This window comes from Protopterus annectens, chromosome 13.part0 (assembly GCF_019279795.1).
Source record: "Protopterus annectens isolate FY-2018-M chromosome 13.part0, PAN1.0, whole genome shotgun sequence".
In the NCBI taxonomy this organism is placed as follows: Eukaryota; Metazoa; Chordata; order Ceratodontiformes; family Protopteridae; genus Protopterus; species Protopterus annectens.
In genome coordinates, this window is record NC_056747.1 from 906379266 (window position 1) to 906405629 (window position 26364).

The following is a 26364-nucleotide window of genomic DNA, read 5'->3' on the forward strand; positions in this document are numbered from 1 at the left end:
GTTTAGGTAGACCTATATCTGTATCTGTCTGTATTTCTATGTATATATATATATATATATATATATATATATATATATATATATGTGTGTGTGTGTGTGTGTGTGTGTGTGTGTGTGTGTGCATGTGTCTAGAGCTGCCACCTTTTCAGATGCTCAAAGTGGGTCATTTTTATAGAAATGTGAGATTGTACTGGACACACCATACCCCACAACTGTTGCAAAGGGATGTACTTCACTTTTTACCCAAATAAAAGTTCAGTCTTTTAGAATTTGACTTTGTTTCATGTTTTGTTAAGGTGTTTTAGAAAAAAAAACTTTTTATGCAACTGATATATGAAACTTAAGAAATATATTTTGTTCTATAATCTCAGGATATTTAACCCACCCCATGCAGGACACAGTTGTTCAAATAAAAACTGTCCTGCGTAAAGAGGGACAGGTGGTAACCTTACTATGTGTAGATAATAAGGCAATGATGTCACTGCTTTGAGCTGCTGAGGTTTGTTCATTTATTTATCTATTAACTGAGTGAGAGGGCAGCTCAAAGGAACTTACAGCCATAACTCTTGTTAAAGCAGAAGAGACTTCCAAATATAGTAGAGTAGGGAAAATGATGCAGATGCTTACAGACCACGTGCCATAAAACAGACATGCAGTTTAAATATCCAAAGTACATTGTCTACTCTCTTGCAAATTATTTCTTTTCTATAAAGGATTTGCAAAATAACTGTGACTCATTTTGTATTCCAGCTGTAGAAGACCTAAGTCAATCCAAGTCATATCCTGCTAGAGGATGAGGCATGGAAGCTTCTGGGCTGGTGTGCTGAAGAATTTGAACTGCTGCATAAGTAAAGAAATATTTATTCTATTAAATGCTTGGGAGCATCTTGTATACATGAAAATGTGACAATGTACTCAGTTATTAGTTATTCATTTTTTGACAGCAATGTCACCAATCCAAGTCCAATTTTTAGCAGTTATTATTGAGTGTAGGCAAAGCTACTGATGTTTTAATGCAAAAGTATGCTCTTTTTCAACACAGGTGCTTCACTACAACAATGGATAAAGCAAATGCCAGTGTATGTTCTATACAGAAATATATCAGCAGCAGGGCATCTAATAACAAAACCCAACACACTGAATCGTAAGTAAAAGCCATTCCATTATCTGACAGGGGAACCAGTAAGCAATGAAGTGATCACAGGAACAAAAGAGTATTATTTTAGCATAAAAGCCCACCAAGAACAGTCATGTGTCCACCCTGGTGATTATGTTTATTAATCTGCTTCCATAAACACTTCTTATATCAACAGTGCTTGTGCCATTTTTGCCTGGCTACTTCACACACAAAAATGTCCAGCTTATGTAAAAGACTTGTTTGACCAACTCCACTGAAACCCAAAAAGCAATTCATTTGCAGCACTTCAGCAGATGGGATGGTGGTGGGTAGGGGTAGAGTATCCACTTCAGCAGATGGGATGGTGGTGGGTGGAAGTTGGGTATCCATTTTAGCAGATGGGATGGTGGTGGGTGGAGGTAGGGTATCAGAATACCAGACAGAAGCAGTTCCTTTGATTTATGTTATAAATATACTGAGTTTTGAAATCATTTCAAACTTAACAAATGATGACAGATTTTTGTGCCATGATCATTTATGTAGTACTTTAGCCAGTAATTGATAATATAATAGAAATATCATTACCTTTGACTTAAGAGTATTGATAGGGCCAATTAAATGGCCATGAGGCCTTCAGCATTTCCTGTCAGCATTTTGCCTGGTTGGTTATTATTGGGGCGGCCACAGTGGTGCAGCGGTTAGCGTTGTCACCTCACAGCGAGACATTTCTGGTTCGATCCTTGGCTGGGGTGCCTTCTGTGCGGAGTCTGTATGTCCTCCCTGTGGTTGCGTGGGTTTCCTCTGGGTGCCCCAGTTTCCTCCCACGTCCCAAAGACATGCTGTAGGTGGATTGGACACTCTAAATTGGCCCTACGCGTGAGTGCATGTGTGTGTGTGTGTGTGTGTGTGTGTGTGTGTGTGTGTGTGTGTGTGTGTGTGTGTGTGCCTTCCGTGAAGGTTGGGTGCCGGGCTGGCAACTCAACACCATAAAACTCAACTGCCAATCATGAGCGAACAGGTGATCCACTGTGGTGACCCCTAACTGGGAAAAGCTGAAAGAAGAAGAAGAAGTTATTAACTACTTAATTTCTACTCCTATATGGTATTGCATAGGAATATGACTTCACATACTTCAAACAGAAAGACTCTCGTTCCTACTGGTGAAACTACAGTTAATAGTGATTAAAGTAAAGTACCAAGAGAGTATGGGATCACTAAGTTATGCAAAACTAACAAATACTAAATGCTCAAGGATAAATACCAGTAGTAAGTACTGTAGCAACAACTCAGACGTAGTTTCACATCTTAATGTAAACTGGATTTAATCTGCTCAGAGCTGGGGGTGGGGCTTAGACTTGACTGCCAGACTGCAGGTACACTAAAATATAATTTGCTGATAGCTATTAATGGTGGGTGTGGAGGTGTTGTGAGAGGAGTTTGTATTTCAAAAAGCAAGAGGGACAGTAAATATAATGAAAATGAACGCTATTGGTATATCAGTTATCATCAGGAATTGTTCCTTTTGAATTATTTCTGACATTCCATTGTTTTTTTGTTGTTGTATGTATTCTAGAAATTAGCCACAGATGCTGTTTTACAAGAACTAAGAAATGCACATGTCCCTCAGTGACTTTCTAAGTAGCAGTGTTCTGTCTGAATGTAGAAACTGTCAGCTCCAGTTTTTGCAGGGATGTGGATTTCTATGCAGAGTAATATAAATATACTGCTATGTCTGTAACTGACACCAGTTAACAGGCTCTGGCTAAAAAGGTTATATCACTGTCTTGTTTTACTTTGTATTAGATTAGTACCCCATCAGCATTTCTGCTCAGAAAAGGGTGTGGTGAAAGTGATTGACATGGCAAGGGCATGTGGCATGGCATGTTAATCGTGCATGATTGTCAAGCCATGCCTTTTGCCATTACTTGGTCATACTGTGCCATTCTTCTTTTTTCTAATTTTACCAAAATCACTTTCATAGTAGTTGCATAGTTGCATGGTACAGTAATCGCTTTAACAGAGGGGCAAGCCGTCCTGCAAACCCCCACTAGTATATACCAAGTCTGAGATCGCACTACCTTGTGGGAAATGGTAAACTGTGCTATGTTTAAACAGCTGTTGTAGTTGTTGGAAGAAAACTGCATTTTTTAGGCTACTTCTGTAGTGCGGCATGCACTGGTACTGCAGAGTACTTATCAGCAAAGCTGATGCCCTGCATACCTCAGTATTCAACTATTTTGAAAGATGAACAATTCAATGTTTTGAATATTTATATGGCGCAAGCAGATGTCATGTTTATTCACACGTAAATCATGCGCAGGGTGTTGGGTGGGGTTTCGGCGGTCTTTGCTACTGTGCATTCGGTGGGTTACTGATCTAATACAAAACCATTGTTCTACTGATTGTCTAAATTTAAAGATCCACATAGTATTTAAAGTCATTAAGAGATATATCCCTGATTTTCTTCATTCCCGATTTCTGAGTCATTCTGCTGTGTTAGTTCCAGGACAACTGTGAGCTCTAGTGCTAACGATTTGGAAAGAACTGGAATTTTAAAAGGTTTTTAGGTCAGGGGCAACAATATACCAGAGGATATAGTACCCCTGCTAGTACCACATGTATAGATTTCTTCTTACTGCCTCTTGAATGGAAAGACAGTAGATCATGAAACAAAAGTGTGTGTTGTGAGTGTGGTGTGTGTGCGCACGCATGCATTTGTTTATGTGTGTGTGTGGGTGTGTGTGTGTGTGTGTGTGTGTGTGTGTGTGTGTGTGTGTGTGTGTGTGTGTGTGTGTGTGTGTATTTTTTGGGCAACTCAGTGCTGCCTCTTGTCCCCTAACACACACACACACACACACACACACACACACACACACACAAAAACAACCAAACATGGAGTACTGACGATTTTTTAATGTTACACAGAACTAAGAAAAATAAGTAGAATTTTGCAAGGGTTGTGCACATACCTCTCAACTTTACATATTTTCTGACTGTCCAGATTTTTACCTCATATTTTGGTCCATTTTTCATAAAATTATGGTTTTCTGGCACATTAGTGGCAAATCATTAGAGACTGAAGTTATAAAATAATATAGCAATAACCCACACCTGGCCAAACAAAGACAACCATGGGTAAATCCAGCATTACCCATACCCAGAAGTGGGTTATTGCTATTATACAATGGCATTATTTAAGAAAAAAAATAATTACTTTTCTAAAATAATGGCATTGTATAATGCCTCCTTGCTGCCCTTCTGCAGCTGTCTGGTATTCTGCGGCAGTTCTGATGTACTGCGCATGCGTATGCTTACGTAGTACATCAGAGCTGTGGATGGAAGCAACGGAGAAAGCAAGATCTCTGTTGATTTTTCAAACTGTCTCACTATGTTAAAGGAGTTTAACATAGCGAGACATCTTTAAAAAAAGCAACAGAGAATCTCTGTTGCTTTTTTTAAAGCTGTCTCGCTATGTTAAACACATTTAACAATTTAACATAGCGAGACAGCTTTAAAAAAAGCAGCGGAGAAAGCAAGATCTTTTTACAAAGTGTCTCGCTATGTTAAAGGAGTATAACATAGCGAGACATCTTTAAAAAAAGCAACGAAGAATATCTGTTGCCTTTTTTAAAGCTGTCTCACTATGTTAAACCCATTTAACATAGCGAGACAGCTTTAAAAAAAGCAACAGAGAAAGGAAGATCTCCGTTACTTTTTTAAAGCTGTCTCGTTATATTAAACCTCCTTTAACATAACGAGACAGTGTGTAAAAAGCAACGGAGATCTTGCATTCTCCGTTGCTGTAAAAAAAGACTTATACTAATGGAAAAAGTCCGGGCAACCGGACCTTTTTCCATTAGTATAAGTCTGATTTACAATGTACACGCTGACCAATCAGTGTCCACATTTTGGAATATTAATGGGGGGGTCATTGTATAATGACAGATATTTGAGTTTCAGACTTTATACCCTTCAGAAAATTCATGCCAGTGTAAAACTGTTATTCTATCAACTTTCTAAGTTTGTAAGAGCAATACTTAAAAACTGCCCCTATTTTTGGTCCTTTGTCCCACTTTTATTTATGGCTTTGTCTAGATTTCTTGCTCTAAGAGGTTGAGAGGTATGGTTGTGCACATTCATAATACATATCTGTCTACTGATACATTGAAATGATGATGTTATTGCAGAATAATTTCAGTGTGCCTACAACAATCCTGGAAAAACATTATTGTTATTTTAGAAGGAAGCAGTTGTGTAATAGGATTATGATAATCCAGGGCTGGATATTAGTGCCTTGACCTCTTCCAGGAATGATGTTACTATATAATAACACAAACTTTGTCATGTTGCTTGCCAAAGCAAATAACCAAAGAAGGAAACAAACATTAAATACTGATTCACCAGCTAAGAATTATTTATCAGTGCAGAGTCTTTCCATAAATTCCTAACTCAGTGTTAAGCAATAGAGAAGCAAAGCATGGAGACAGGGTTGAATAGTCTCTTTTAACAGCATAAAAAAATCTGCTTTGTGTGGTGGGCCTAAAAATCCAGTGTATTGACTGCCTGTAAACATTCTGTACATTAGGAGTCATTAATGCACTGGAGTTTACGTGTAATGGTGTAAAAAGGCAGCATGGATTTTGCTCAGTATGCCAACATAAAACGGATTATAGTTTTATTCAAAACATGTTCTAATAAAAATAGACTTGCAATCCACGAGCTTTGGAATCCAGCAATGTCTTGTCAGTGTTCTGGCCTAGGATTTAAGGTCAGAATTCATGTTGATACTAAATGTTTAAATATTTATTCACCTTTGCCACCTTCACTGGCACAGAAGGATTACGCCCTGACTAAATCCTGGCAGCCTGAGGGTATCTAGCAGCTCAGATGCTTGGTGGAGATGATGCAGGGGAGGAAATAAATGATGAGGCTTAAGCCTGCTCACCTGCTTATGGGAAAAGAGGAATGTGTGCTTGTGAGCACACTGTCTGTGATGAAATTCCCAGTAGACATCAAGAATCACATGGAGTTGTTTGTGCACAACAGGCAGGGCCAGGTGATCGTGTTATGTAAAGGTGCACCATGTATCATAAAGGACTACAGCATACACCCTCCTTCAATGTGAAGAAGCATTTGTGAACTTAATGGAAAAAACAGAAACTTCCTAGTAATGACATTGCTGCTTCTAATATGCTTGATCAAATGTGTTATTGGGCTCTTCGTCAGGGGAGTCAAACAGCTCAATAGAGTGGGTGTAGGAAAATAAACTCAACTGAGGAGGATGAGATCAATTAACCAAACAAATCAATCAATCAGTCAATCAATGAATCAATCAATGAATCAATCACTCAATCAATCACTCTTATAACCTCATATAAAATAGTATATTTATAAAGTAGCAGAAATTATTCTAAAAAATAAGCTAACATGAGGATGGAGAAAGGAGATTCTGCCAGTAGGAATGACTGCAATTAGGGCTACAGATAATAGACAAAACTGGAGTGGAATTTACTGGAGAAAACTGGCAAGAAACAAAGGTATTGGGAGACAATAATTAGAGAAGGAAAGGTAATGGAATGGGAAGAGGCCAATAATTTATTTATACTGCAGGCTAGAGATTGCCTTCCCTATCAAGGATTGATATCTGAGTATAGGCAAAGAGAAAGAAATAGGGGGATCCTAAGTGAAAGACCAGCACTGGTAGAGTTTTTAGTAGAATCTAGAACAGAAGTTGCTGTTAAATAAAGGATAATTTGTAGGGCATATAAAATATTGAAGGATAACTATTGGAATTAATCAGAAAAGGAGGGCAAGAAAGGATTAGGAAAAAATATTGGATAAGTATTTCACAAAGAATTAATGGGGATATATGTATGGTTATGCCACAAAGTCTAGAAGATTTAGGATTTTTGCTTAAAAATGCTTGCAGAGGTATTTTTATAACACAAGCAGACTCCAAAGAATTTTTCCTCAGGTAGATTGCAAATGTTGGAGGTGTGATGGGGAAAGACGTAATTAGGAACATATTTTAGCGAGTTTAATGAGCTGGCAGACTTCAAAAAGTCCCTGCAGACTACTCTGTTTGAAATTCTGGGTGAGCAAATTGGTTTAACTAAGGAAATGATTTTTTGAGATATGCCTAGACATAGTAAGGTCTTACGGAGTTTAATTCTGGTAGCTGCCAAAAAATCAATTACTAGAAAATGGAAATTACTAGAAAATGGAAATCAAAGTCTAAACAAGGTGTACTAGAAGAAGTGAATATAGTAGCAGACATAAAGCAATGGGAAGTATGATATTTACAAAAGAGTAAAACAAATTACATATGAAAATGGGAACTGTAGGAACAAGACATGCAGAATAATAATTTGTAGGAGGAATGAGGTTTAAGGGATGGCAGGAATTGAATGAGATTTGTAATATTTGAGTAACAATAACTCAATAGATTATAAGTGAAGCATAATGTTTGCAACTGAAAATTTGTCAATATGGTTTGTTTTCATTTATATAAATGTATGATTGCCTATGGCATAAGTGATAATTTAATAAAGATGTTTATTATTTTTAAAAAATCACTCTTAGAACTTGATGCCATTTGTAGAGTCATTACTATCCAGAAGTATCAGCCACGTTTACTGGCTGTTGCATCTCACTACTGACAATCAGAAGAAGCGTGTCACTATCCAGCTACACAGAAGTATCAGCCAAGTTTACTGGCTGTTGCATCTCACTACTGACAATCAGAAGAAGCGTGTCACTATCCAGCTACACAGAAGTATCAGCCAAGTTTACTGGCTGTTGCATCTCTACTACTGACAATCAGAAGAAGCATGTCACTATCCAACTACGCAGAAGTATCAGCCAAGTTTACTGGCTGTTGCATCTCACTACTGACAATCAGAAGAAGCGTGTCACTATCCAACTACGCAGAAGTATCAGCCAAGTTTCTTGATTATTGTATCTTTTCTACTGACACTCAAAAGAAACATTACTATGTTCTTCATATTGATTACTGCTAACACAAGAACAGGTGTGTTTGATACACCCTAACATCAGTCATCTTTGACTACCTGAATAATAGGGACTTAATTCCCTTTAGGCACCTGTTTCCTGATGATATGCTTCAGGTACTAATGGAGACAAGAAAGCAGTCTACTAGAAAATCGTATATTGACAAAGGGAAAAGGTTTTCTATTTGGTGCCAACAAAATAACCAACACCCGTTGAGGGCTAGTTATTATATGGTTTGCAATATTTGTGTGAATTACTATTCTATGACCTTTCTTATTCCTCTAACAAAGTTTATTTTCAACCATTTCAGCATGTCTATCCATGGAGCCTTCACTTTCAACTCCATCACATGTCAACATGTTCTTGAAAGGGGTTTTGCTTAAGACACCACCAAGTAAACTGGTGGCCCCTCCTTTGGATCTTAATTTTGTGTTAGAGAAACTAACACTTACTCCTTTGGAAGTAATTAATCTGGCTAACATGGAAAACAGTTTTATTGATTGCTCTGACCACTGCAAGAAGGGTATCTGCGTTGCAGGCTCTAATGGTGAAGTCAATCTCATGTCATTTTCCACAAGGACAGGGTTTCTTTGAGAACTATTCTTTCTTTTATGCCTAAAGTGGTATCCAAGTTTACTTTGTCAGACTATTCATCTTCCCATTTTTTGTTTCCTGAACCTAAAAATAAGGGAGAAAGAATACTCCCTACCTTGGATGCCCACAAACATCTCAGGTACTATCTCGACACAACTAAATCTTTCAGATCATCGGATCAGTTTGTTCTTATCTTATGAAAGCAAGAAGAAGGGACAACCAGTGTCAAAACAGACTATTTCTAAATGGTTGTCTGAAGCTGTTACCTTTTGTTATACTCAACATGAACAATCTATTCAAGGCAGGGCCAATGCCCAGTCTACAAGGATCTCGGCTTCTTTGATATGTTTTGGAAAGGGTTAGATTCTAGAAGTATTCCTCTGTACATAATTTTACAAAGCACTATAATCTGGATTCCTTCTGTTGGTCTAGAGAATAGTCCTAGGTTTTGCTAGTACCATTCGCCAGGGGCTCCTGGACCCTTCACCTTCCACCTCCCAGATATAGTTAGCTATGGTAATCTACCCATATAGCTAAAGCTACTGCAGCAGTGATCAGTATGAGGAACATAGTACAGCTGTGTAAGTTGAACTTACCATAAAAGTAGGTGTTTGAAAGAGCACTGTTGCAGTAGTCACTCCCTCCCTCCATCCTCTTCCTTTTTGGTGTGTTTTTTAGGCCAGGGTGTGGACATTTAATTTTTGTTATTCCTAGTCTTGTCCTTTCAGGGCTCACCCTCCCTCTCTCTATGAGCAGGAAAGCTCTGAAGGACTTTGCTCCCAAACCTGTCTTTCAGTCAACTCAGCTCAAGCTGTTTGACAGTTTGGGCATGTGGAAGGTGCTCTGAAGCTTTCAAAGCTGGCTGACCTTTATATCCTTGGCAGGATATAACCCATACAGCTAAGGCTACTGCAGCAGTAATCATTCGAACATCTGCTCTTATGGTAAGTTCAAGTTATACAAATGCACTATCTGGAAGTAAATCCCTAGTTTCTTGATTGTTATATCTCTACCACTGACACACAGAGAAAACTTTACTATCTGGAAGTAACAGGCTGGTTTTCTGACTGTTGCATTTGTACTTCTGACACTCGGATGAAACATATCACTGTCTGGAGGTAATAAAATAGGTTCCTCACTACTGTATCTCTACTATTGACACTCAGAAGAAACATGTTACTGTCTTGAAGTGACAGCCTATTTGTTCCAAATGTAGTATCTGTAATATTGACACTCAAAGAAACATATTATTTTCATGATGTACCAAACTAGTTTCCTGACTTTTATATCTCTAATAGAGACACTGAGAATATATGTTACTATATAGCAGTAACATCCTATTTTTTGACTGTTGTATCTCTACTGCTGACACTTTGAAGAAACATAGTGTTAGCCAGAAGTAACAGCCTTGTTTCCTGACTGTTCTTTTTCTACTAATGATACTCAGAAGAAACATGTTGCCTATAATTCTTTCACTCAAGTGAACTCCAGCATCTAGCTATGCTGTCAGCTACTGTGTTACTTCATTGATTTGTCTTGCAAATGTCACGTCTTGTCTGTGCCACTATATACTACCGCTTGCTATTTAAGCAGAAATATTAGCTGCTGGCTTGATAGCCTTTCTATTATCATTTGTGGGGGTACCACTGTGCAGCACAGTGTACATTATTCATTCAGCCTGAATCCTTGCACTTGTCAGGAAGTGGGAGATGTAGGGATGTCAGTATCATATATGCTGACATGGGAGATGTAGTGATGTCAGTATTATATATGCTGACATGGGAGATGTAGGGATGTCAGTATCATATATGCTGACGTGGGAGATGTAGGGATGTCAGTATTATATATGCTGACATGTGACGTGGGGATGTCAGTATCATATATGCTGACATGGGAGATGTAGGGATGCCAGTATTATATATGCTGACATGGGAGATGTAGGGATGTCAGTATCATATATGCTGACGTGGGAGATGTAGGGATGTCAGTATCATATATGCTGATGTGGGAGATGTAGGGATGTCAGTATCATATATGCTGACGTGAGAGATGTAGGAATGTCAGTATCATATATGCAGACATGGGAGATGTAGGGATGTCAGAATCATATATGCTGACGTGGGAGATGAGGGGATGTCAGTATCATATATGCTGACGTGGGAGATGTAGGGATGTCAGTATCATATATACTGAGTTGGGAGATGTAGGGATGTTAGTATCATATATGCTGACGTGGGAGATGTAGGGATGTCAGTATCATATATGCTGACATGGGAGATGTAGGGATGTCAGTATCATATATGCTGACGTGGGAGATGTAGGGATGTCAGTATTATATATGCTGACATGGGAGATGTAGGGATGTCAGTATCATATATGCTGACGTGGGAGATGTAGGGATGCCAGTATTATATATGCTGACATGGGAGATGTAGGGATGTCAGTATCATATATGCTGAGGTGGAAGATGTAGGGATGTCAGTATCATATATGCTGACGTGGGAGATGTAGGGATGTCAGTATCATATATGCTGACGTGGGAGATGTAGGAATGTCAGTATCATATATGCTGACATGGGAGATGTAGGGATGTCAGAATCATATATGCTGACGTGGGAGATGTAGGGATGTCAGTATCATATATGCTGAGATGGGGGATGTAGGGATGTTAGTATCATATATGCTGACGTGGGAGATGTAGGGATGTCAGTATCATATATGCTGACGTGGGAGATGTAGTGATGTCAGTATTATATATGCTGACATGGGAGATGTAGGGATGTCAGTATCATATATGCTAATGTGGGAGACGTAGGGATGTCAGTATCATATATACTGACATGGGAGATGTAGGGATGTCAGTATCATATATGCTGACGTGGGAGATGTAGTGATGTCAGTATTATATATGCTGACATGGGAGATGTAGGGATGTCAGTATCATATATACTGACGTGGGAGATGTAGGGATGTCAGTATTATATATGCTGACATGTGAGATGTAGGGATGTTAGTATCATATATGCTGACGTGGGAGATGTAGGGATGCCAGTATTATATATGCTGACATGGGAGATGTAGGGATGTCAGCATCATATATGCTGACGTGTGAGATGTAGGGATGTCAGTATCATATATGCTGACGTGGGAGATGTAGGGATGTCAGTATCATATATGCTGATGTGAGAGATATAGGAATATCAGTATCATATATGCTGACATGGGAGATGTAGGGATGTCAGAATCATATATGCTGACGTGGGAGATGAGGGGATGTCAGTATCATATATGCTGATGTGAGAGATGTAGGGATGTCAGTATCATATATGCTGAGTTGGGAGATGTAGGGATATTAGTATCATATATGCTGACGTGGGAGATGTAGGGATGTCAGTATCATATATGCTGACGTGGGAGATGTAGGGACGTCAGTACCATATATGCTGACGCGGGAGATGTAGGGACATCAGTATCATATATGCTGACGTGGGAGATGTAGGGACGTCAGTATCATATATGCTGATGTGGGAGATGTAGGGATGTCAGTATCATATATGCTGATGTGGGGATGTAGGGATGTCAGTATCATATATGCTGAAGTGGGAGATGTAGGGATGTCAGTATCATATATGCTGACGCGGGAGATATAGGGATGTCAGTATCATATATGCTGACGTGGGAGATGTAGGTATGTCAGTATCATATATGGTGATGTGGGAGGTGTAGGGATGTCAGTATCATATGTGCTGACGTGGGAGATGTAGGGATGTCAGTATCATATATGCTGACGTGGGAGATGTAGGGATGTCAGTATCATATATGCTGACGTGGGAGGTGTAGGGATGTCAGTATCATATGTGCTGACGTGGGAGATGTAGGGATGTCAGTATCATATATGCTAACTTTACTCTTTTACTCCTCCTCCTCCTCTTCCTCCATCACTGTTAAATACCCTGTAGCAACTGCTGAATCTTTGGTCACTATCAGAGTCCAGGCAGCCCACAGTCTGAAATCTCCTAGCGAGTTCACATGGTGCTAAAGACTCATTCCTTCTCATTCAGCAAACCCACTCCGCATTATCCAGACATGTATCAGCCTCTAGGGTTCTTGTCACATAAGCTATTGAGCAGTTGCCAGCTGTTGTGCAGGTGGGCCAGCCCCCAAGCTTGATTCTTTTTTGATGGCACTTTGTAAAAGGGTGTTCTACACTCCAGCTGTACATTCAGTGAATCGGTTGTACTGATTCAGTGAATTTTAACTTGGAATAAGCTCCATCAGTATTATCCTGAGTGACAAAAAGAGAGATTCCCCTCCTGTCTCTGTTTTACAGAGCAACTATGGTGTTCTACTGCATCCTCCAGTGTCAAATTATGGTGGTGCTGGTGGGGCATTTTACTAACTTACCAGCTATGACAACTCTTGTATTTGCAAAATGGTCTTTCACAGCAGTGTTGATTAGCATGACAGATCACAGCTTTGATACACTGTGACTATTTGGTTTGTTAATTTTGCCCTTTGTACATAGCTCATTTTCATTTCCTTTGTACGTGGCTCATTTTCATTTCCTTTGTACGTGGCTCATTTTCATTTCCTTTGTACGTGGCTCATTTTCATTTCCTTTGCTGCATTGATTTTGTGCATGATTTCACTACACAGTTCCTTGTCCTTGCCTTTACTATGTGGCTCCTGTATTTGGCTTTGCAGTGTGTTTGTTGCCCTTGTTTTCACAGCGTGGTTCCTTGTCCTTACCTTGACTACATTCCTCTTGCCTTTAACTTCTCTACATGGTTCTTGCCCTTGCCTTTGCTGTATGACTCCAGTGTTTCCCTTTGATGCATGTCTACTGTTTACGTCTTTGCTGCAGATTTTGCCCCTGCTTTCTTTCTTTGATTAGGGGACGTGAACCTGACCAGCTTGATTGAATTTTATGATTAGGTAAGTCTGGCTTATCTGTTGGAGTTATCTGTTTGGATTTTGCAAGACCATTTGACATCCTCCCAGATTCATCAATAATCAATGCTTTAAATTTGTTTTAATTTTATCAGCATGTCAGTAGATGGATACACAATTGGCTTACAAGTCAGTCGCAGCACATTCAAGGTATTCTTTCTAGTTATCAAACTGTCAACCAAGATGTCCCACAGGATTCTGTTCTGGGACATTTTCTTTTTAGTTATGGCTACAGAGAGAGAGAGAAAGAGCAAGAGAGAGAGAGAGATAGAAAGACAGAAATACTCAGACAGATGGACAGACATGTGGATATATATATATATATATATATATATATATATATATATATATATATATATATATATATATATATATATATACATATGTATATTAGGGCTTCCTTTAGCTTCTTGCAAGCAAACTTCTAGCTATAATGCTTCCCCCCCCACCCCCAGTTACCTTCAAAGACTAGGCTTTACTTTTCTGTCTTTAGTAGTTGTCATCTCATGTCACTTTCAGTCATATGACTATTCCCACTGAAGCTGAAGCTGTGAGCCTGACCTAGGCATGTTCCACTTGCTTACATGCCACTGTTGTAGTCTCTTTTGCCACTGGTTTGTAGGACATTTTGGTGGGTCACATGACACAACTACAGTCTCATCCTTTACTGGGTTGCATGCCAGTGGTATGGACTTGTGTCTTATTGGCTCAATGAATTACTAGTAGAGTTTCATACTTTTAATGCTATTTGTGCAGCTTTCCATTTACCAATGAGCCAGAATTGTTTGACAAACAGATATAACACCGTGATTGAACAGCAAGCTATACTCATCTCATTTTCTTTTGTTTGTCACAAAAACATCACCCCTGTGTGCTTGTATTGTATAGTAGGGTGGTGACATGCTCTTTTTGTGCTGTAGTTGAGAATGGTCTAATAGCACTATCAGTCCTCAAACTTCACTTGACCGTCTAGTGGCCTAGGTCTATTGTGTAACTTAGGTTGCTGATGTCAAGACCAATTGAACTACCATATAACCAGCAGGCTAGCCCAAAAGATTTAATGCAACATTTACTAGCACTTTAGCCTAACAGTGTCCATTCCATTTTGCTATCTTCCTAGCCACTTGTTAGAATAGGACTGCAACACCAGGTTTGTTTTATAACCCCACTGCTACTGCACCAAGCGAACAGGCCAGTCTGCTGCCTTTGGTGTCACTGTACCAGCAGGCTAGCCCACTGGCGAGTATGCCTATTGTACATGTAGGTTAGCACAGTCACTGTTTTCACACTGATCTAGGACTGCAATCCACTGGCTTTGGTACTGCCACATCAGCAGGGAGGTTTCCTGACCATGATGTGACTCTGCAATCATAATATCATAATAATACTGGCTATAATGTACAACATGACACCCACTGACATTTGATTTCACTGCCTCACACACAAATCCACTGACACTAAAACTAATGTATTTGTTACCTTTTTGGGGAACATCAAATCCCTAGAAAAGATAGCTAGCACTAAAATTTATAATTCAAAAACAACCAGTCAGCTGAGGCAGGATGAAAACCCAGGATAAGACATTCACAAGTGGAATGTAGAAAATGTTTTGAAATTCACTGCTAGAAACAAAGACAAAGATATAATTGGAAGAATCTTAAATGATGGGTCTGAGAATGCATTAGAGAAGTTCCATGAAGGAATACTAAACATTTATTTGTTGTGTTACAATTATCTTCTATTATAGAGCTGGAGTGGAAAACAAGAGAAATTGTCATACCGTGACATGTAGTAAGAACAGTACTCACAACTAAGCTGGAAAAAGGATAACCTCATACATCAGTAAGGCATGTAGATGATCAAATTATCAACCTGATATACTTCCAACTGCAAATATGGAGAAATAGTAAGTAACACAATTTGTGCAGTTACTGAACAAACAACAGTGAGACAGACACCTATACGATCATTTTGTGTGGGATGTTTTATTGAATGTCTGTAGGGAAGAAATGTTTCAGGTTTTTATTTCTGTGCATCTCTTCTGAAGCAATCCCTGTGTTCTAGTCTGTAGATGTGGCCTGTGATTATCAGACACTAACATACTTGATTTACATTAACAAATACATACTTGTTGCTTCACTGTGGCTCAGGAAATCGCCATAACTTGCTATTAAGGTCTGCAGCTTCTACACCATCACCTCCATTACCTACAAAGTACAGATGGCAGCACATTAGCGTCCTTTCAACAACTAACATGTTTGGCAAACGTAGTTTCCATGAAAATAAGGATGAGAATAAGGAGAAAGCTGGAAAAAGACAGGGAATGCCACAGTAATTCAATCTCTTTGTGTATTAAGGCTGTGATACACTGTTACATAAAATGCACAGAACCACATACATTTAAATAAAGTATCTGCTTTGAAACCTGCCTTTCTCTGTCAGCCTTGGTTTCAGAAGTCCTCTCTTACTCAATGGTGATATATCTTGTTACCGTATTCGCTTAGCAGCATAATTCCTTCCTGGTCAATGAAAATTTTAACTCCTTTTCAAAGGATGCTATATTGTGACACATTACTATGGAGTAATAACTATTTTTTGTTTTGTTTTGCTTCTTGTCTGTTAATATGTACACTGCTGAGATAGCATCATGGCTTATTCATATTACTGAATTATGTGGAGCCATGACAGATCATTGAAAAATACTTCAGTGAACAGAGCTTCATCACATACAAACAAAATGGCATTTACTAAAATAGAAAACAGTGTTGCAATTCTGTTGGCAACTTGCCACCCTTAGACTCAACTTTGGGGCCCTGTGACTCTACCAGATAATATAATCTACTTCGAGATCACTGCATGTTGAGAATGCCTAACTTCTGCAGCAGTGTCTGAGTGTTTACTTCCTTTTTGCAAAACCACCTCAGCAATGGAATTCTGCAACAAAGAATGGAACAAATGAGCTTTGCTGCTATCATTTCTTATGATCTGTCCATAGACCTTACTCAAACACCATTAGACTACTGAAAACTACTTTGGCGAAGTCATTTCCCTGAATACAAACAAACCAAAGGACATTCACTAAAATAGACAGCAAACACATTTCCCACATGCACAGGCAGGAGTACATTGTTGTTGCCAGGGAAAACAGCTGATGTGGCACTGCACCATCTGTTTTATAGTGCTGTCACACTTTCATTGCACTTAACTGTTACCATCAGCTCAGTGCCATTCAGTCATGTTGCTGGGTGTGTCTGTGCCATTGTCTGAGCATGTGCACTACCACCTCTACACGTCAGGATCTTAGCTGAACTACTGTTCCTCCTATGACAAATGCACTGTCCATCCTGTCTTCCACTTCCATAATTTCCTGAGTGCATTATATCACCAAGTATTTTGGTTATACACTAAGCTCTGTCTCTCACTTCCAGAGCTACTATTGCATCTCTAAACTACAGTCAGGGATTTACACAACGTGCCTCTGCTGGCAAGGTGCCAGATGCATTTGCATACCTTTTGCACCTGCCAATATGCAGCTAGGCATTGTCACCCTCCTCCAGTTGCGCTGCTGTTTCTGCATCACATTCTTGGTGATTTCTGTCTTTTAGACAGACATTTCTGAATCCTACTTCAAGTAGTTTTAACAAGATATGGGAAACTTGGCTGCATCTTTGAAGTTTAGTATGAGTGATCATATGATTCAGATTTAATCTGTTAGCTTTCATATTCACTTTTTTTGAAGCTTCATCTGATAACCTATAATTTTTTTACAATTGCCCAATCTTATGTCAGTCACAGAATTGCTGAATTTTAAGCTTGGTAAACTATTTCATTCTATGACTTTAGTGGTGTGGGGATATTGCATAACAGGTTGACACAAAACTTTTCTATTAAGAAATCTTATACCAGTCAGGCAAAAAGGGCTTTGTGAAATAATATTTACAACCTGATATTCAGTAGCACGCATTTATCATAAACTGCATGTTTAAATTCTAATGAGTGATGAATTCCTTATTAAAGTCAAGGTCAAAACGTTTAATTGCACTTTTTGTGATGTTTGTTTCTCCACCCCTGTGGAAGTGGGTTCAGAAAGCTGTATTGTAACACTTATGGGGAAGATTCAACTTTTTTGCTGCTTTCGTTTTATGGTTGTGCTCTGGAGGACTAGTTAGTGAATTACTGTTTTTGTTTTGCATTACCATATTCTAAATAATTTTGTCCTGACACTGGGTACTCCTAATAATATCATGAGGAAGAGAGTACATGTGGACAGGACACTGAGGGGATATGAGTAAGCATTTCTACTTGTATTTTACTGTCAATAGAGATATGTTCTGAAAGTTTTGCTGCTAAAACCTGATTTCACACTTTAATGAATAGCAGCCTGTTTGTGTTCTGTTTATTTATGGCATTCATTTTCAGTCTGACCCAAACCAGTGGGCCTAGTAAACAATAGAAAGACATTAAACAACCAAAGCATCATATTGCTCTTTTAATTAAGCTGGTCCACTACCCAGTACCTTACCATCTCCTGATTCCCATTTGTTACCATGTTTTTTTTGCTCAAAGTTAGACCTGGTGTAGCTCTTCACTGGATGGATTTCCCCAATATTGGGGGGGGGGTGCTTTATTGTATCCTCAAACCAAGCCCTTGCAGCAGTAGCAAGAGTTTCCAGGTGACACTAGTGAGTAGAGGGTATTGTGGCATTATATTTCTGAAAGTTCCAGTACTCAAGCACACGTAATCAAAGGACCATTGTAAGGAAGATGCTAATAATTTACTGCTGATGCATGAAAGGATGAACTGGTAAACCAGATTCAAAGTTAAAAACTTCTTCCTCAGTATCAAAAGTAAACAATCCAGATCCATCCTTTTATGCTTCAACAATAAATTATTGGTATCTACCTACAGTGGTCCTTTGATTCTGTAGTTTGGAGCTGGAACTTTGTTTTGGTTTGGACTGTTGCATTGCTTTCCATGCACAGGGTAGTTTTCTAGACCATGAGTCCTTCCTTAGCTAGCTGTTTCCATTATATTACTCACCTTTGAATATATTTTATTTTGTATAATGAGATTACAAGTACCAGCATGCTCAGAATTGTAATCTTGCAAATACATCTTAGCACAGTCTTGTATAAGTGATATGTGAGCTTTTATTCATGTATGCAGCGTTCAAGATCTGTTGATGCTACCTTTCGTCCCCACCAGGAGTTAAAAATTGCAGCTTCTCTTCCCACCCTTGAGAAGAAGACAGCAGGCCTTTGACTACCAAATTCTCTTTGTGTTGCCCTTGGCAGATCATGTAATGTCTAGACACTCATTTTTCATATGTTAGTGAAAGAGAAGTCAAGTACCTTCCTTGACTAATGCCAGTAAGTAGGACTGTAGTTACAGTATCTGGCCAAGTTCTTCTGTGAGTCCGTGTGATATACAGAACTTCTTCCTGCAGTTCACTAAATTCTAGCCAACTCTTTTGACATCTACCATGATTTCCCTTAAGCCATAACATCCCTTTTTATTGTTTCTTCACGTACCATAAACAAACTCTACAACAGAAGGAGGAAACTGATGAGAAATAAGGTGAAGTCCCAAGACTGGAAAAACTCCCTTATCAGCCTCAACAAAAAGCTGAGACTCCTCATCAAATCCTCTAAAGCTAGCTATGAAAACAGAATTGCAGCAGATAGTAGAAACAACCACAAGGTCTTCTTTAGTTATGTAAAGAATCTCCATGGCAATACCCAGATTTGCTCGGAGCTGTTGCACAATGGCACCTCCTATACTGAGCCAACAGATATTGCCAATATACTGGCCAACAGATTCTGTGCCAACTTTACCCCTCTCTCCCCACACCAAAGGACCAATCACAATCAGTAGATTGCCAGGCACCCAGTATTACTGCTGCACAGGTTAAAACAGCACTGTCCAAGGCCAAGAATACAGCTTCTATGGGACCTGACAATATCCCTGGCTGTGTTCTACGTGAACTACAGATTGAAATGGCACCTCACCTGTGTGCCCTGTTCAATCACAGCCTCACCTCAGGCTTTGTCCCTACTGAATAGCGCACTGCTACAGTCATCCCTCTCCACAAAGGAGGAGCGACTACAGACCCTGGGAACTATCGCCCCATTAGCCTGAGAAGTCTGATATGCAAAGCTATGGAATGCATCATAATGGACCTAATAAACAAATATGTAGGGAACCTCCAAACGCTGAATCCCACACAGTTTGGTTTTGTGAAGGAAAGATCATGCCTGCTCAACCTGGATGACTTATTTGAGTCAGTCACCAGAGTTGTGGATGAAGGCAAGGTGGTTCATACAGCCTACCTTGATCTGGCCAAGGCTTTTGATACCATTCCCCACTCAGGAATCATAGCAAAACTCACTAAGCTAAGCATCAACCCCTATATCACTAGGTGGGTTGCAAACTGGCTCACAGATAGAACCCACAGTGTGAAAGTAGCTGACTTCAAGTCAGACTGTTGACCAGTCACAAGTGGAGTCCCACAGGGTTCGGTCCTGGGTCATCTCCTGGTTGGTATCTACTTCTCTGAAGTCCAGGCCAACATGAAGGGACTCTAGCTGACAAAGTTTGCAGATGATTGCAAGTTGGAGCCATAATTAACTCCCCAAGTGATGTTGACATCCTACAGTAGGGCCTCACTGAGACCAATAACTGGTGTCAGAACCATGGCCTTAAGCTCAATGCCATAAAATGTGTCATCATCCCCTTTGGGAAAAACCCGGTTCCAATGAATTACCACATCGATGGTAGTCCACTGAATACAGAAGGCATCATAAGAGATCTGGGAACACAGGTTGACAGCAACCTCTCTTTTGAGCACCACATTGCCACTGTGGTCAGAAAGTCCTTTTATGTGGCACATCTCATTACTAAGGGTTTTGCATCCAGGAAGAAAGAGGTCATTGTCTCCCTCTACTCTTCCCTCATTAGGCCAATCATCGAGTACAATGCCCCATTTGGAATGTACCTTACTAGACACCTACAACAACTGGAGAGGCCGCAAAAATACCTCACAAAGAGGATCTTAGGCCTTAAACACTTGTCCTATATGGACAGAGTCAAAAAACGCCAACTGTTCTCTATCTCACATCACCTACTTAGAAGCAATTTCTGCTTGACTTACAAAGCCATGTCTGACCCATCTCTGTTAGAAATGCTACCTCTAAAGAAATCCCAATCCCTCTGTACTGCACGCTCTAGAGACCTCGACCTCATTACCACAATCAACAGAACAAGCTGGAGGGACAGGTTCATAACCCAGAGACAGCCCATGCTATGGAATAGACTTCCCATACATTTCAAGCGGAGCGCCTCACTGGCTGTCTTCAAGAGAAATCTTGATAAGTGGATGGGAAATAAAAAATTCACCCCAGGGATCACTCCAGTGGCTCTACTTGACAGAGGCACTGGGAACTAAGGTTGGGTGGCATGATGCCAGGGTAATCCTATGGGCTAGGCTTGTAAAGGCTCCAGGGCCATTAGCCTAGTACACACCTGTGAACCTATGAACCTATGATTCTTTCATCACTCACCTTTATATAAATCCTCCTCTTTCTTCTGAGTTCCATTCACTTCTTTAGCCCAGCAACCTGTTTTTCCCTAATACACTTCCTTGTCCAATACATTCTTTTACAGTCTTCTGTAGGCCTGTCTTAACACAAACTAACTTAACACTTTCATGTGCTGTTGGCATCCCTCTTATTCTTCCACGTTGTTCCTTACTTCACAATTAGCAGATCATGGCATACCATCTTACAATCTCAGACACATGTCACTGTTGCCCAATTCCTGTTCATCAAGAATCACAAACCAGATTGTGGTATGATTGCTTTCACCCACACTGTCCTTCACTTTTACTCCTGGAATTATGTCATTGCTGGTAAGGACCATGTGCAGCACATCACCCATACAGATGGCACCCTGACTCTGTTTTCAAGACCTACCAGCATTACCAGCACTCATCTTTCATTCGCTACTTTTATATGGAGTATCTTCCAGTTTGTTATGGAGGCTTGAAGGCCTCTGTCATTATAATTCCCTTTTATTTTGTTCACCTTGTTATTATGACATGTATCAGCCTTTCTCATTTTAGCTTGGGTCCTGCACATATGGCAGCTTATCAGGGTTCCCTTAGCACTTGTTCAGTTTGAGGACTATTATTTAGATACCTCATACTTCTGAATCCTGCCCATCATGTTCCTTCTGAACTCTACTCGTTATGCCATTGTTTACATGAACAGCCGCAGGGCACATCCTCTTACTCCTATATAGCATGCATCCCACTAATATCACATTGCATTACTTCTCTCTTGTGCATCATGTTTCCATTATTTCCAAAATGTTCATATGTCTGTCCAATGACACTGCATAATACTTATTCTTTTTATTCCTCGCAGTCCTGACTCCTGGCAGTGCCCCACATGACATGATAACTCAAGCCATTCTTTCCCTTGACTAGTACAGTTTCAAAATGCTTTGGAACAGAAAAAATATAAAGACATAGTGCTTTTTTTTTAGATGTCATTGCTGACATTTTTCTACTGCAGGGCTAGCCACCCAATGGTGTGAACATTTGCTCTAGATGATTGTCACTATTGAAGTGACACTTTGACCGCATGTGCAAAAATGGGAAAAGGGGTTATGGATGGATAGATGGATTGTGACTTTTTTGTTATGAGAAACAGCAGATGCATGATGGTATACACGGCTGTAAACAGTAAGAATAAAATGCAGCTGTCTGTGAAAAATATAAGCCTTAAGTGTGGGATGACACCAAATTTGCTGAAATTCAACATATTGACATAGCATCCTGTTAATTATCTGAGCAAACTAAATATCCTACATAAAATGCTATTATATAGTACTTTTTTGGGGAACTGTATTTTCCTGCACCTTACAACACTTCTGAGCTTTATATAAACTGCTTCTGAAATTGCACCTATGTGGGACACAGGTAAATAATTTTTTTTCCTGGGAAGTTGTATATTTAGAGGTCAGGGGTAAGAGTGACACATCCCCCACAATGGGGAGATCAGGGGGTATAGCTCCCTTGCAGATACCATTTCTGTTAAGTTATAAATTACTTTAATATAGTGTGATGGTATACTGTGCAACTTTAAGATAATTCTTAGTAAATTGTGGGTGATACAATAATTTTAAATCAGTCACGCAACACCTGTAAATCATTAGGATGAAATTGCTGTTACTTAAACTTTGTCTGATGGCATCACTGGTTCAGCATACAGTTCTCTGTTACACACTATCAGTCACAGTTCTTGAAGCTTCATAACTGAAAGGGCAGAGCTGGTTCAGTTTTATATAGTCCCTCATACTTTAACACATTTACTCATAAAGTGTAATAAAATGAAGAGAACTTGAACACTTGTAAATACTGCTTAATAATTCAAAAAACACAGTCTGTACATATTGCAATTTAATAACCCTCCCATATTTCTTTATTGCATTTACTGGATTTTAGGACTCCATTCAGCTAATTTAAATAAAAAGCATCTCCTGGTTATGCCTCTGCATTGAGCACTATTGAGATGTAGGCTGCACAGGAATAATATATTTTATCACAGCAGAATAAATGAAAACCATGAGAAAATGTTAGCATCCTCCCCACAGTGTTAACATTTGCCTTTGTAAGGAAGGGATATACACTCATCGTAGCTTACATTACAGTGGCTGCCTTTTGCCAAATTGAAGGTAGCCTCTGTACATTATTCTCCATAAAGCACACCTAGGACTTAGTGTCTTATTTTTTACACCCATATATACATCGTTGTACTCAGAAACAATAGCTCAGCTGTACATTAACCCTTAGCACTAGACAACTCTGCTGGCACCATTATAGAGCATATAAAGTAGGAGAGTAAGGATAATGTACACATATTATGAGCTGACAAACCCTTGAAACTTATAAAAAGCATCAGAGACCCTAGGTATAAAAATAAGAGCTAACACAGAGGACTGTCCTTGATGGATCCCTTTGAAAGGTGCATCCTTTCTGCTCTTCAGGATTTGGTGATTTTTGGAAGCTCCCAGGCTTCAGGATGTGTGCAGTACCATCCCATAACATGCCATGAGATCACATGAAGGATTCATAAGCACACTCATCTGTCATGCTTACCAGTTTGTTTCTGCCACTCACACAGTCCAGACCATGATTCTAATTATTATTAGTGAAGTTCTTGTATTTACTTGCTTACAAGATTGCTAGCTAACCATGTGACCATCAAATTACTAGTCAATGGCAGAGAGAAACATTGCAGAAGGAACAGCAGAATAATACTTTCATAGCCTCTATCAGAGAGTGGAGGATTGTCACAATTATTTCAGAACCAATGTTAAACTCATTGTTGTGTCTGGTGTACTTTTCCACCAATGATGCAGTTTGTCAGCTAAAGCCCATGGCTACCCAGTCTTATCCAAGGGAATGACTTCTTGAACAACCTGGTCATTTACCCTCCTAGGACCTCTCCCAACATTTGGCTGTGTCAGCCAGTTCTTTTTTGAGGGAGAGTATCAGTTCATTCTGCAACAAGACTTATGATGGTTCGAGGCCTATACATCTAACATTTCTTTGGTAAAGCTTGACTAGCAGGGCACAAGACCACAGCTTTAGTGAAAATAGTATGATGCCAGTGCCAGACTAGGTGCTTGCCTCTCTCTATCATGTACTGCTTTTAGGATGTGCTTACTTATGCACTGGATTAACTCTACCTGATGCCTTTTGATGTTTGGCTGCATACTGGAGCTCTTAAGAGACTGCAGAAGATGATAGTATGAGGCATGCATCTTCTACATCTTCTACTCTCTCTCTCTCTGACCCATATAAGGAGTCTGAAGTCACAGAGGTTAATGTCACTAAGAAAGACAAACAGTCCCCCAGTTCCTTTCTAGATGACTTCTCTTTTGAGGCTACCATAAAGCTTATGAGGTCCAGCAGGAATTGGCTTCATATCTTATCCTATCTTCAAAGAAACACCATTCTGCATATTTGTGGAAGAAGCCTGGGGAGCTCAGCATCTTTCATGTGGTGCAGTTAATGAAAAACTATGTTACTGTGGCAGCCTAGAGGCACATTGACTCTGCTATAGTGGCCCTACAGTGAGGAGAACCCTTTACAGTCTTCTATTTGATTGGGTAGAGTCCCTCACCAAGCACCTTTGAGTGGACTCCTAAGTGATATCTTGAATACATATTATATTAACATACTTAAACAGATTCTAGGCATTGAACACTTAATAAAGCAAGCTGACAATATTTTAAGCAGTAACCATGAAAAGAAATACAGGTAGTGGTGAATGAGTTTGCTGAACTGAAATGTCAAAGTTCAAAAATATTCCAGTGCTCGCCTAATACCCAGACATCCCAAATGTGGGATTTGCTGGTATTTTTCTAGGAAAAATGGAAAATAAGTGTACCTGATGGTAACCCTTCCCAGCATTTTGTCCCTATATCACTGGACATGGGGGATATTCCTGTTGTTTCCTCTAGGTGAACATCAGTTTCTGTACAAAATGTTGTTGGCTGAACATTCTTTACTGGATAGAGTCTTTACCAAAGTATTGGTCATGGTAGCTGAAACCTTACCAGAGAAGACTCACCATATATTACCCTACCTTGGCGACTTGTTTCTGGAAGTTCCAGCACTATACTGGCAGGAGTACTATCTGACTCCTGCTGAGAGGGTAGATTTCATTTGACTGGAGTTGAACACTGTCTATCATTGGTGATTTTAGCCCTTGGGAAGGGACCAGTTATTCCTCGCTTTGGCAGCTTAGTTGAGGGCACAGCACAAGGTTATTTCCACCACTATATGTTATAGGCCTGAGTGCTGCCTCTATTTTCATACCATTTGTACACATGGACTGTGAGATGTCAGTGGCTTCTCAACCACCACGGACTCACAGAACCTCATCTGGTGTTAGACTTCTGTTACAACAATCTTTTGGTGGACCTTCTATTTCTAAAACCAAAACCAAACCCACTGAACATTTTGAGAATGGATGCCTTATTAGCATGCTGGGGAGCTCACCTGGACTCATACTTTTCAACTGCTCAGATTTTGGAGGGATGTTCCAAATTTGTCTCGAATTTTTGCTCCATACTTCCTAAAACCAGAAAACATTTTAAGACGTTCTATGCTAATGCAGCCAATTTGGGACCTTTTCCTTAAATATTTGTTATCTGTCTGTAACTCTGGAGATAAATGTTGAGAGGTATGCCTGGACTTCTACATGGATCATTAAGTGTGATTCTCCCTTGAAGATGGGGCACACCACATACCTTGACAAAGCTTTTGGAACAATTCCACACTCATGTACAGTAGAAAAGCTGAATAAACTGGGAATAAACACCATAGGTCACCCACTGGATTGCCAACTGGCTTACAGATATGATATAGATTATCAAAATAGGGGATGTATCCTCCACAAAGAGACCACTCATCAGTGGAGTCCCCTAGGGTTCAATGCTGGAACCTCTCCTGTTTAACATCTACTTTTCAGAAGTAAAAAACAATACCAAAGGGTTCTGGCTGACTACGTTTGCAGATGACTGCCAGCTAGGAGTGGTCATTGAATCCTAAAAGGACTTAGCTATCCTGCAGGAAGGTTTGTTTCAAATAAATAACTGGTGTCAAAATCAATGGTTTGAG